Source organism: Ranitomeya variabilis, chromosome 1, assembly GCF_051348905.1.
Source record: "Ranitomeya variabilis isolate aRanVar5 chromosome 1, aRanVar5.hap1, whole genome shotgun sequence".
Taxonomy (NCBI): Eukaryota; Metazoa; Chordata; class Amphibia; order Anura; family Dendrobatidae; genus Ranitomeya; species Ranitomeya variabilis.
In genome coordinates this window covers 642,760,758-642,774,780 of record NC_135232.1, presented here as the reverse complement: position 1 = coordinate 642,774,780, position 14,023 = coordinate 642,760,758, and the positions used below count along the sequence as shown (strand labels likewise).

General features: G+C 42.6%; 1 protein-coding gene across 5 annotated transcripts in view; it reads left to right on the top strand.

Annotated features, from left to right (window-relative positions):
- MIDEAS (mitotic deacetylase associated SANT domain protein) overlaps positions 1-14,023 on the top strand; it is a 144,184-nt gene that overhangs the window by 70,483 nt on the left and 59,678 nt on the right. The window contains exon 1 of one of the 5 annotated variants that reach the window (XM_077261313.1): positions 1,312-1,641. The exons of 3 other annotated variants lie outside the window; for them this stretch is intronic. The gene's annotated coding sequence lies outside the window, so the exon portion shown is untranslated. Of the gene's footprint in view, positions 1-1,311; positions 1,642-14,023 lie in introns of those variants that run through there. One more of the 5 variants, XM_077261342.1, reaches the window with a different exon arrangement.

Sequence of the window (14,023 nt, the reverse complement as noted above, 5' to 3'; positions counted from 1 at the left end):
TTACAATCTATGAGAAAACAAAAGGTAAATGGTAAGAAGTACTTGTCCGATATGGTCCAGCCATCAATGCAATAAATGGGGTATTCAAATAACGCTGCATGAGACGGTCATCAGCCAGTGACTGTAGAAGTGGAGATACAAAGTGCTATTAAAGGGGTTGTCCAGCCCAAATAGATAAGTCTGCAGTCCCTTCGTGTGACTGCATACTTATGAATCCCCCCAGCGCATACACTGTGCTCTACGAGGATTTGCCGGTTTCTGAGCTGGGACCAGAGGGTATGTATGCATTATACATACTACCAGCCAGTGGGCGCAGTCTCTCTTCCATTCAATTGTATTAAGCAAGGCCACGCCCTGACTAAGGACACGCCCATCCAGTAGGCGTGTCGGTCTAGAGGGTGCGGCCTTGCTCCAAACAAAGTATGGAACAAGGCTGCATCCACTGGACGGGCTCTGACCGGGAGTATGTATAACGCATACATACACTCCGGTCCTGGCTCAGAAACCAACAAATCACCACAGTGTATGCACTGGGGGGATTCATAAGTCCGCAGTCACACAGACTTGTCGACTTGGACAGGACAACCTCTTTAAGTGCATGGAGGGTGTGTAACCAAATGCTACTAAAGACCAGATTCTGAGAAAGATTTGCAGATACTGGGAATTAATTGAATTGTCTGCGGTAGTGCATTTCAGAGAACTGGTGCAGCACAAGAGAGAAGTATTGGAGACAGGAGTGGGAGTTTTGGATTACTGACAATGTTGGACTTAGATCATTAGTTGCATGAGTAGGACGATAGACAGGTGAGGGAGGAGATGTTTGGCTGTGCAGAACTGTGGAGAGCTGTGTGAGAGCGATGACCTTATGTTGGGGAACCTGTGCAGTGACTGGCACAGGGTGGAGGCATCAGTGTAGTAGCTGAACAGGAATGTTATTCTGGCTTCTGCATTAAAGATAGATGGGCTATTTAATACTAAAGGTGTGTACACCATTTTTTTTATGGGGGGAGGAGGGGAGGTGGTTAGTTTTATATCTGCAGCTAGGGTGAGTTTTGGCGAGCACCCAGATTGAAAAAGGAAAAAAATATATTTTTTTAACATTGTGTAAAAATAGTAGCAAGACATTTTACTTCCTACTGAATACCGTATTTGTTCATTCTTATTTGCAAGCAAAATAAAAACTTGCCAAACCTCTAAAAAGTTAAAACTAGTTTGCAGAGTTTAAGACAAGGAAATGCTGTTTGCAGGGAGCAGCACAGAGTAATCTTCTTCCAGTGAGGGAGGGTTCCCTGTGTTGTGTAACTGCACAGCCCAGTGGCTCCCTTCCTGCCTGCCTGCCTTCCTCCCTCCCTCTCACACTCTCACTGCTGGGGATTTTGTGTGTTGTTGTTGCAAGCAGTGAGCTCAGCTGATGAGTCAGAGCCATGCAGTCATTCCACTCTGCACCCAGCTACTGGCTCTGCATAGCAAGATCTGGGAAAACACAGTCTCCTTGTAGCTGGAGCAGCTTGCACAGATCTCAGCAGGATTCTTCCTTCTTGCACTGAGATCAGCCCTGGTTCTGCTGGACTGGTTCTTCCTGCCCTTGTAGGAAAGCTTGGATATGTTTAGCCTGGCTCTGCCTCTGTTTGCAGGAACTTGGTGAGTTATGGGGAGACCTGGGGGTTGGGTAACATGTGCATGAAGTAAGGGGTGAACTTGACTTTTCTAGGTGTTTTTTTTATGTGCATGTTCTTTGCTCATTGCTTTCTCTTCCTCTTCTCTGTACACAGATGCAAATGGGTTGGTGCTTTTGCTTCACTTTTGTGCAATTGCCACTATGTAGTTTTACATGGGACTGCAGATAAATCCTTTCCATCTGTTTTGGAAGGGTTTGCAGAAGTAGCTTTGTTTGTCAAAGGGAACTGCAGCTTTGTATTTAGGTTTTGTTTGTAGAATTCTAATTGTTTATCAATTCTCATGTTTTCCTTGTTACTTTCTAGTCAGAACTTTAAACATAAAAATCCTCCATGAGCATGAGGTTGTGGGGAGTTTTTTTTTTTTTTTTTCTTCCTCTTTTTAGGGTCTGGTACTACTGACTTGTAATGTATTTTTTAAGTAGCTGGATTATAGCATGCAGTAATCAGCCAGATCTTGATGAATGCCTCTGACTTTGTGCTTCCTCAGTCCCTCCTACTGTCCTTCCCAGCATGAGGGGCCTTCTAGTCTTTGCAGTGCCATGAGTTTGGGGTTGGGAGGGGGTGGCTGTCCACAGATTACAGTCTGTTTTAAATAAAAGCAGGACAGATCTAGCCTTGTTCACATTACAGTATCGCCTTTTGTACTGGGGAAAATAGTCTCATTATATGCTGCACCGTAAAGGATCAACTTAAAGAAATGTATGCTTTTTTATGGGGTTGTCTCCATATATTCCATTTGTGCACGTCAAACTTTTATAAAGGGTATCCCAATTTGTACCCTGGCCAAAAAGTGAATTGGAGAACGTCAATACTTTTTCTATTGCTTTTTAACGTTCCATGAGGAATAATAACTGATAATTGGGAAACCACTTGATGAGATTTACTTTATAGAATAAGGCGAGTATTTAGTATGATTTGCTTCACACTTCTGTCATTACTAGATTTCATTCCGTTTTCTCTTTCCCACTTGCATAATGAAGCTCATATCTTCCACTCTGAATCAGACAGATTGTATGGGAAGTACAGAGAACGCAGTCATTTCTGCAGAGAATGTAGGTGTACATGCATTCTCGCACTTGCATTCACTCTGTTCTGACTTTGCAATTTCCTGTAATATTAGTTTCCTGTTTTGAAAGCAGCATGACATGTATTTGTAAATCCGTACAGTTGCACAGCTAAGAATATCTGCCTAGATAGATAGATAGATAATCATCCTGACATGGCACCAACATATTCCATGTGCAAACGTGTAAAAAGCCATGGAATAAATGGCGCTATAATAATTAATAATATCATATGTTACATTAAACAATATTGAGACATCTTTAAACACTGGCAGAACAAACCTTAGAGAGTATAATCTAGTGATCAACATTTACATTGCTACTTATGTTTTTTTCTTTTCCCCTATGTAAAGTGGTCCAGTGCGTTGATTGACCTTTCGTGCTCGTGTACGTTAAAGCCAAGCAGATGGAATGCGTTTACGGATTTCCTAGGAAATTGGGCCTATTTCTTTCTCTACACAACTTGGAGAATTTTTATGGGATCATGTCGAAAGCCCCCCCCCCCCTTCTAATTTCCATTCTGTACATATTGGGATTGGTGACTGGTAGCATGCAGCTGCCCATTCCAGGAAAATCTGCTCTCGTCAGTTTTCCTAGCTCACTCTAATCCGGTAAAACATGTCTGGGGAGAAAAGCTGAGCTAGGAGCGGCCCTGACAGTTGCTAATATTGGGTCACAAAGCAACCGGAACAGAAACTAATGCTGATGTGCATGTGTGGGAGGTCCGGCTGCATCCTTGTCATTGTCAGCTCTTTGCAACAGCATGTTATGTTTATGCAAGTGGTGAACTAAGGGGAAAAAAATGTGACTGTCTCCAGAAGTTAAAATTTGCACAGTATTATAAAAACATATTTACACTTTTTTTTTCCCCCAGAAACTGTGCCATACTTGTCCTTGGGTTGTTATTCTGCTGCTAATCTCCAGTAAGTGAATGTAGCTGAGCTGAAATTCTCCCTAGATTTGTGTTGCACTGACTTTGGAAATATGAACCTTTGGATTAGGGATTCTCCTTGACATTGAATTCTATTTCAACTCTGCTACAAATTGCACAATCCTAAAGCCATGTGCACACGTTGTGGATTAGGCTTAGGAATCTTTGGTGCCGATTCTGCATCTCTGCATCATCTGCATCTCTTTGCAGGTGCGGATTTGCTGCAAATTTTTTGCTGATTTACTGCGTTTTTACCCCTGCGGATTTCTATAACGGAATAGGTACAAAAATGCTGCAGATCCGCAAAAAAGAAGTGACCTGCTACTTCTTTTAATCCGCAGCGTTTTCCGCACTGAATTTTCCGCAGCATTAGCGCAGCATTTTTTTTTACCATTGATTTACATTGTACTATAAATCACTTGCAGATCTGCAGCATTTCTGCACAGCAGGAAATCCGCAACGTGTGCACATACCCTAAAATGTGTGCAACTTACTGTTGTGCAATTTGTTAGAAATGCAATTTTACCTGTGAGAGAAAGTGACAAGTCGCAGTTGCACAGGATTGGCGAGGTTAGATGCTACTTGTGACCAAAATTCCAGCACTTTTTTTTTTTTTATTGGTTCCTACTGTATCATGCTGGAGCTATGTCATGGGATATATGGGTAGAACGGTAGCCCTGGGTTCAAATCCCACCAAGGACAACATCTGCAAGGAGTTTGTACGTTCTCCCCATGTTTGCGTGGGTTTCCTCCAACTTCTCCTGTTTCCTTCCACACTGCAAAGACATCCTGATAGGTTGTGACACATTTATTCTCTAATTTCCCCAATAGAATTATTATCAAATCAAAATAATCTAACTGAAGACTCACATCACATCTTTTTTACAAGAAATAACTTGAGGTCAGTGATGTGACAGATGGCAGTAAGCTTTTCAATGGGACATGGTTTCATCTGTGTATCTGGATTTCTTTGCCATGTCAATACAGCTGGTGGCACTTTACTGAAGACATTGATGTTAGTGGTTAGCTTCCGGCATATGGGTATGTGCACACGTAGGTGGGATCTCTGCGGATTTTTCCGCACCTGTTTTTGTAAATCCGCAGGTAAACCGCACTGCGGATTACCTGTGGAATTACCGCGGATTTACCGCAGTTTTTGTGCAGATTCCACCTGCGGTTTTACACCTGCTGATTCCTATTATGGAGCAGGTGTAAACCGCAGCGGAATCCGCACAAAGAATTGACATGCTGCAGAATGTAATCCGCTGCGTTTCCGCATTTTTTTTTCTGCAGCATGTGCACTTCAAATTTTGTTTTCCATAAGTTTACATGGTACTGTACAACGCATGGAAAACAGCTGCAGATCCGCAGCAAAATCCGCAGCGTGTGTACATACCCTTCAAGTTTCTAAATGAAGGTTCCTGCAGATGTGATTATTCGCCAACTAGCCTGTGCATTGGGGGAGCTGGGTGGGTACAAGGGATGATCTTATTTTCACCCCCCATTTTTATGATGACACTGTGGTGTGTAAGTCCAATGCAAGTACCTTATATATCATCAGTCCAATCATTGTAAGAGATGCTGGATAAACCTTTATTGATTCACCTTGTTAGAACTACCATCACATTTGGCAAACAAAACGCATAGAGTACTTCACAGTGTTTTACAATGCTACACTTGAAAAGTTGCATAAGTTTTGGAGCTAAAATATCTTAATTGTCTGACAATATTGAGCAGTTATTCTGACATGAAATATTGTCTTTCATCAGGAAATCTTTACTTGCCTTTGTCTGGATTAGATGAACCTTTTGAGTTTGCTGCATTATGGCGATGTTCTGTACAGCTCCATAATGGGGTACCATGGAGTTGAATTGGGGTATAGTCTGCCACCATAGACATGTATGTTTGGTAGAATTCCAACTGATTTTGGGATAATCCTAAATAATAATAATCTTTATTTTTATATAGCGCTAACGTATTCCGCAGCGCTTTACAGTTTGCACACATTATCAATGCTGTCCCCAATGGGGCTCACAATCTAAATTCCCTATCAGTATGTCTTTGGAATGTGGGAGGAAACCGGAGTGCCCGGAGGAAACGCACACAAAAACAGGGAGAACATACAAACTCCTTGCAGATGTTGTCCAAGGTGGGATTAGAACCCAGGACCCCAGTGCTGCAAGGCTGCAGTGCTAACCACTGAGCCACTGTGCTGCCCCTAAATTGAAACTTTAAATGTTCTCATGTACATAGTCACATTTTGGGGTACATGTCACCTGAATATTGCCACTATGCGGGGGCAAACATATAGGTGCAACCTATGTGGCAGCATAGGGGTCCAAGAGGTATGGGGGCCGCATCTATCTCAAAAGCAGGTGGAATTGTGCATTATGAGGAGCTATTGGGCTGCAAAGGGTCATCTTCTGACTGTGTCCACCAGTGCCACGGTGTCTTTTCTGAATATGGCATTCTCCATCAATTGACATCTATATAAGAACAAGTACATCTAGGAGAAATCCCAGAAATCCCTCAAGAATGTGTGTTGATGAATGTGAATACCCGTTAAAACTTGAACTTGACAAACAAGAGATTTATAGGGTGAAGGGTGCACAGAATTATGATTTATGGGTACAGTAACTTTGTAATTTCTATACTAACCCCTTTCTTCCACAACTTCCTTTGGTCGTGTTCTGGCTTCCTTTTTGTGGGCTAGTTTGGCATTTTCTGCATGATGATAATGAGCACACTATGTGTGTATTGTGCAACCAGATTCTGCTTTGCTGTGCAGTAATTCTATCTCTTCCCTGTACTGTACAGAACCATGGCAGTGTACATTACAAAGTACGATACTAAGGCTGGGTTCACATTGCGTTAATGGCAATCCGCTGACGGCATCCATTACATAGCGGCACTAACGCTATGTAACGGATCCGTTAGCGCACCCATTGACTGCCATTATGTAGCGCATCGCTAACGCGTGTCATAATCGGCATGCATTAGTGATGTGCCGTCATTCTGTGACGGACCTCGGACGCAGTCTGCAGCATTTTTGGGTCCGTCACCGCTAGCACAGATAGAGCATATGCGCTAGCGCGATCGCATAAACGCGATCTTTTTCGGCATTTGTGTTAACGCAGTCCGTTAGTGTATGCGTTGAACGGACTGCACTTAACGCAATGTGAACCTAGCCTAAGACTGATGTGTGGATGAGCTGCACTAAAACCATCACGTGCTGCTCTGTCACTGCTTTTTAGGCTATGTGCACACGATGCGGATTTGCTGCGGATCCGCAGCGGATTTTTCCGCTCAGAAACGCTGCAGAACCGCACTGTGATGTACAGTACAATGTTATTCAATGGGATAAAAAAAAACCTGTGCGGAATTGCTGCGGATTTCAAAGAAGTGCATGTCACTTCTTTTGTGCGGATCTGCAGCGTTTCTGCACCCCTCCATGTTGAAAATCCGCAGTGGCAAAAAACGCAGAAAATCCGCATAAAAACCGCGGCAAATCCGCAGCTGCGGATTCTGCCAGGAGATGCGGATTTTGTGCAGAAAATTCTGCACCTCTTTTCCCACGTGTGCACATAGCCATACAGACAAAAACCTGCTTAGATTGATTCATGGAAGGTGGTTTACAGCCAGCTCCGGTGTATGATGGATAATATGTATTTTTAAATTTTTATGCAAAAAAATAAAAAAAAAAAAAAAATATATATATATATATATATATATATATATATATATATATATATATATATATATATATGTTATACATTTTTATTTATTTTTTTGAGCATTCAGCTGCTAATTCTTTTTGTCACATGCCTTTCACCAGATACATTTAACACACTTTTTTGCACCTCACTAGCAGATGTCACAGATGAAGGGGTCAAGGAGCAACGTGCCATTAGTAAGCCAGAAATAACGGAAGTGTCACCTGTCTGGTGCACCAAATTGGTCATACAGAGTGAGACACCGTAATAAATGTTCTTTTCTTCTGTTTGGCTGGTCTAGTCTTGGTCCGATTTCACACCGTTGTTCTGCAGTGTGTTCAGGAATTCTGCCTGAACCTCCTTAAAAAAATAAATACCGTACATAAATAGAAAAATAAAAATTCATAGACTGCACTGATACAAAGTCCTTTTTTTTCCTAAGGCTATGTGCACATGTTCAGAATTTCTTGCAGAAATTTCCTGATCAAAACCGGACATTTTCTGCAAGAAATCCGCATGTGTTTTTTTTTTTTGTGCGTTTTTGACGCGTTTTTTTCCGGAGCTTCCCAATGCATTAAATAGCGGGAAAACCGCGAAAAATCCGCAAAATGAGTGAACATGCTGCGTTTTTTACCACGATGCGTTTTTTTTCCGGAAAAAAATGCATCATGTGCACAAAAATTGAGGAATGCATTCTAAATGATGGGATGCATAATGTATGTGTTTTTTATGTGTTTTTATAGCGAAAAAATGCAGAAAAAAACGTGAAAAATCCGCAACGTGTGCACACAGCCTTAAGTGTATTTTCAGAGGGGCACAGAAACATAATCTGCTTCATTTGTATGCCCATCTGAAATGACTGTCCATGTCTGAAAAGAGAATGCAAACTGGCTTCACTTCAATGCCGTAAGAGTGATTACATTTTATGGACCCGTTGGGGGGGCTCGTCAGTTTTTAGGAACATTCTGGCAAAACCACATTACACACCGCAGAAATGCAATGTGAGTAATGCCAGACTGGCCAACGATTTTTCCTACAGAATCATGAGCCCGTTTATAATCAATTTCCTTCTATTCTTCCACTAACTTTCAGTAAAAAAGGGGATCCTGTAGCAAAAACTTTGGGAATGTTCTGACAATCATGTTGAAATCTGCAGCACTTTGAGGATCTTCTCTGCCCTGGACCATGTTACTCTTGCTTAACAGCTGCAAAAGCTGTAAGAAAACAACAGCTGCAGAAATAGATGCTGCTTGAAAGAAGTGTTTATTACAAAAAAAAAAAAAAAGCAAAGTCTGATCTGGATATTGGTTCAGGCATGCTGGGAGTTGTAGTCTTGCTGCAGGCAGCCGTTCTGTGCGTTTAGTATATAGTGTATCCGTGTGCGTCCTTTGGTGTGGAGAACATTCCTCAGATAACGGGCGTGTTTACTGGCATGTGCTGTGTGCTTGTCGGCACTGGCGTGTGGGCGGATTTACTTATAACATGTCTTGTTATGCTGGGAATCCATACAAATCATTCTCAGTGTAGTCGACTCCTTGCTGTGATGTCACCCTATAACTACCATTTCCGTCAGACCTTTGTCACCAGCCGTTGGTGAAATGCGATATTTTATTGTCGCTTGACCTTTCTGCCTGTAATAAAAGTTGCATGTGGCTTTTATCAATGTGGTTATTGTGCAGTTGTGTTAAGGCGGCGTTGCGATGTCTCGTTCCAGTCCTTTTTGCCCCCTCCGTAAATGAATAATGTCACGTCTTTCAATAGTATTCAGACAACCAGTCGGTCACTGGAGGACGGGCGCAGGCCTGGGCCGCTGGCGTTAAGGCTACGTTCACATGAGTATTTTGATGTTACTTGTGCTTTTTATTGTGTTTTAAATTGCGTTTTTGTCTCTTATGTCATGTTTTAAATAAAGCTGCTTTGTTTTTGATACTTCCTGGTATTTGAAACTTCCTGGTTTTTGACAAAGCTTTATTGATATAGACATGTGCAAGCATTGTTTTTTCATGCGTTTCTGCAGCGTTAACTCACTAAAAGCATAATATCGATTTTACTTGTGAATTTGAAGCTAACACAAGTCTATGGGAAAAATCTGAACTCTTCATATTTTTTTTTTCTCTATATTATTTATTATATAATCAACCAGTAAAGCGTATAGTGATTTCTTCAGGATATACATACGCCTGATATTATCCTCTTAGGCTACGTTCCCACAATGGAGTTTTTTAGTTGCAGGTCCTAATAAGTTACTTGCATGTATTTTTTTTCATTTTTTTTTTTCCATAATTGCGTTTTTCTCTCTTTAAATAAAGCTGTTTTGTTTCTGATACTTACTGGTATTTGACTTACGAACAACTTTTATCACTAGTCATGTACAAATTATATGCGGTAATAGTGTGTTTCCACAGTGAAAACACATTTGAAGTCTTTACCTGCGGATTTTATGCATCTAATGCAATTCTCATGGGGAAAATTTGCACATAAAGCTCTGTGGACATGTTACAGATCTGAAATACGCACCGCAGGTCAGTTTATGCAACCTGTAAAAAAAACAAAAAAAAAAAAACATAAGATTTCTATAAATCCCATCCACTTTTCTGGATTTGTAAGATGCTGCTTTTTTTTTGCACAATGAAAATATGCAGCGTCAAAAACTCTTTAGGGCTTGTACACACATTGTATTTTTTGCAGCGGGGGAAAAAATGCTGGGTGTTACTGTCTGTGCAAAGTGAAGGAAATTTCTGATTCTCATGCACATGCTGATTAGATTATTTTTTCCTTCTTGCAGATTTGAAGCAGTTTCATATTTTGCATCGAGTTATGGCACCGTACTTCTTTAATAGTTTTTGCAGCGGTTTTCATCTATTCAAATGAATGGGGAAAAAAGAGCATAAAAACTTTATGCAGTGTTTTCCTGTGCTTTTTTTTTCTGGTGGAAAAATGTCTACTGCAAATACTTAAAAGGAACCTGTCATCCCCCCAGGCTTTTGAAACTAAAAGAGCCACCTTGTGCAGCAGTAATGCTGTATTCTGACAAGGTGGTTCTTTTAGTTCTTGGTGCTGCAACTGCAGAAATAATCCGTTTTGTAATTTGTCCGAAATACCCTTCTTCAGTCCTGGAGGCAGGCCTTTCCCCCCTGCTGCAGACGCCACACAGCCGTCACTCAAGTCTTCTTGGCACCGGGCGCCGCCTCCTCATCGCTGGTTTGAAATCAGCCGGCGCCTGCACGCTTTTCTCCTGCCTTGGGCAGGCGCAGTGAGCACTGCCCGTCCTCTGTGCTCATATGCAGTCTAGGTGACTGTGCCTGTGCGGCCGCCCTGCCTGTGAATCCCAGCCCCGCAATGTGAATAAATCGGAAGACACTGCGGGGCTGGGATTCACAGGCAGGGCGGCCGCACAGGCGCAGTCAGCTGGACTGCATATAAGGAAAGACGGGCTGCGCTCACTGCACCTGCCCAAGGCAGGAGAAAAGAGCGCAGGCGCCGGCTCATTTCAAAACAGCGCTGAGGAGGCGGCGCCCGGCTCCAAGAAGACGAGTGATGGCTGTGTGGCGTCTGCAGCAGGGGGGGAAACGCCTGCCTCCTTGACTGAAGAAAAGGTATTTAGGACAAATTACAAAACGGATTATTTCGGCAGTTACAGCACCCAGAACTAAAAGAGCCTTGTCAGAATGCAGCATTACTGCTGCACAAGGTGGCTCTTTTAATTTCAAACGCCTGGGGGGGTGACAGGTTCCCTTTAACATGTGCATGTACTCTTAGGCTATGTTCCCACCATGAGTTTTGATATTGAAGATTTTCTCTTAAAGGCAACCTGTCACCTGAATTTGGCGGGAATTTGTACGTGGGGAGGAGGGGGGAAGTAGAGAAAATGCAGTGTAAAAAAAAAAAAAAAAATCACCAAAAACTCCTTGTGGGAACGTAGCCTGAGGGTATGTTCCCACGGTCAGTAAAGGCTGAAGGTTGGACGTTGCGTACTTGCACAGCATCCCACCTGCAGCGGCCAGATGTTACAGCATAATGGATGGGATTTCAACAAATCCCATCTCCACTAGGCGTGCATCGGGGCGCCCGTGGCTTACCTGCGGAGACGGACATGCGGCGCGGCTTTCCAGACTGCAGCATGTCTATTTATCTTGCAGAGACGCTCAGCCTCCGCACGAGAAATTTCACCTGTACAATGTATTGGGCGCGGTGATTCTGCATTGTTCAATGAACACAGGTGGAATTACCTGCGTTCAAAAGCCAGCAGCGCTTTTGTCATAGCAGACATGTGCTGCGTCCAAAGCGCTGCCGATTACTGACCATGGAGATGTAGCTTAAGAATATTTGGTGCAGATTTTTTACATTTTTTTTTTTTTTTGGTGCAGATTTTCCTCCACTCTACGGCAGCGTTTCCGCAGCGGATTTTCCGCGAAGTGTGCACAGCATTTTTTTTTTCTCATTGATTTACATTGTACTGTAAATCAATTGCGGATCTGCAGCGTTTCTGCACTGCAAAAAACGCTGCGGATCCGCAGAGAATCCGCAACGTGTGCACATACAAATTTGGTGCAGATTTAACTCATATGGGTAAGTCAAAAATAAGCAACATGTGCACGAGACTTCAGGATTCTTCATTCACTTTAGTGGCATCAGGAAACTCTTCATTTTTTTTTTTTACAAATCTGTGCAGAAAAAAAAGTCGACAAATCTGCAGTGTGTGCACAGAGCCTTAGGCTATGTGCACACGTTGCAGATTTGCCTCTGGAATTTTCTGTGCGGATTCTGCATCTCTTGGCAGAAAACGCAGGTGCAGATTTGATGCGTTTTTCTTGCGGATTTTGTGCGGTTTTCCTGTGGATTCTGTACGGATTTCATGCATTGTTACCCCTGCGGATTTCTATAATGGAATGGGTGCAGAAATGCTGCAGATCCGCACATAAGAAGTGACATGCTCCTTTTTTTTTAATCTACTGCGTTTTCCATGCAGATTTTTCTGCACCATTAGAACAGCATTTTTTTTTTCCCATTGATTTACACTGTACTATAAATCACTTGCAGATCTGCAGCGTTTCTGCGCGGAAAAAAACTCTGCAGTTCTGCAGGAAATCTGCAACATGTGCACACAGCCTACTGTTCTTCCAAATAATATTGGCGGTGTCTAAAAATCTCACCTCTGATTTAATTTAGTCTCACTAAGGCCGGCGTCACACTGGCGAGTTTTACGGACGTAAGAGCGCAGAAACTACGTCCGTAAAACTCGCATAACATACGGCACAATTATTCTCAATGGGGCTGCTCCTATTAGCCGTTTATTACGGTTCAGTATTATACAGCTTTCTACGGCCGTACAAAATCGCAGCATGCTGCGTTTGTCAGCGTACTGCGCAAAAAAATCGCCAATGAAAGTCTATGGGGGCGAGAAAAATACGGATTCCACACGGACCAGCAGTGTGACTTGCGAGAAATACGCAGCGGTGTTAGTGAAAAGTCGGTAATTCAATTGCCGGCTTTTCATTTCTCCTGCACAAACCCGACAGGATATGAGACATGGTTTACATACAGTAAACCATCTCATATCCCCTTTTTTTTTGCATATTCCACACTACTAATGTTAGTAGTGTGTATGTGCAAAATTTCAGCGCTGTAGCTGCTGAAATAAAGGGTTAAATGGCGGAAAAAATTGGCGTGGGCTCCCGCGCAATTTTCTCCGCCAGAATGGTAAAGCCAGTGACTGAGGGCAGATATTAATAGCCAGGAGAGGGTCCATGGTTATTGGCCCCCCCGTGGCTACAAACATCTGCCCCCAGCCACCCCAGAAAAGGCACATCTGGAAGATGCGCCTATTCTGGCACTTGGCCACTCTCTTCCCACTCCCTGTAGCGGTGGGATATGGGGTAATGAAGGGTTAATGCCACCTTGCTATTGGAAGGTGACATTAAGCCAGATTAATAATGGAGAGGCGTCAATTATGACACCTATCCATTATTAATCCAATTGTTGGAAAGGGTTAAAAAACACACACACACATGATTAAAAAGGATTTTAATGAAATAAACACAGCGGTTGTTGTAATAATTTATTGTTCTCTCAAATCCATTTGCAGTCCCTTGCTTGGCAACATAATAAACGCACAAGATACATACCTTCTGATGTACTGTCAGGTCCAACGATGTAATCCATCTGAAGGGGTTAACTAATATTACAAGCAGGAGCCCTGCTATAATGCAGCTGTGCTCCGTGCTTGTAATTCCCCTGCGAATGAATGAAATGTAGGTCATTGACCTACATTTCATTCATTCGCGGTGAGGCGCCCTCTGGTGGATGTTCTCATGAACTGCAGCCTGGGAACTTTTTCCCACGCTCCAGGTCATATGAGGACATCCACCAGGGGGCGCCTCACCACGAATGAATGAAATGTAGGTCAATGACCTACATTTCATTCATTCGCAGGGGAATTACAAGCACGGAGCACAGCTGCATTATAGCAGGGCTCCTGCTTGTAATATTAGTTAACCCCTTCAGATGGATTACATCGTTGGACCTGACAGTACATCAGAAGGTATGTATCTTGTGCGTTTATTATGTTGCCAAGCGAGGGACTGCAAATGGATTTGAGAGAACAATAAATTATTACAACAACCGCTGTGTTTATTT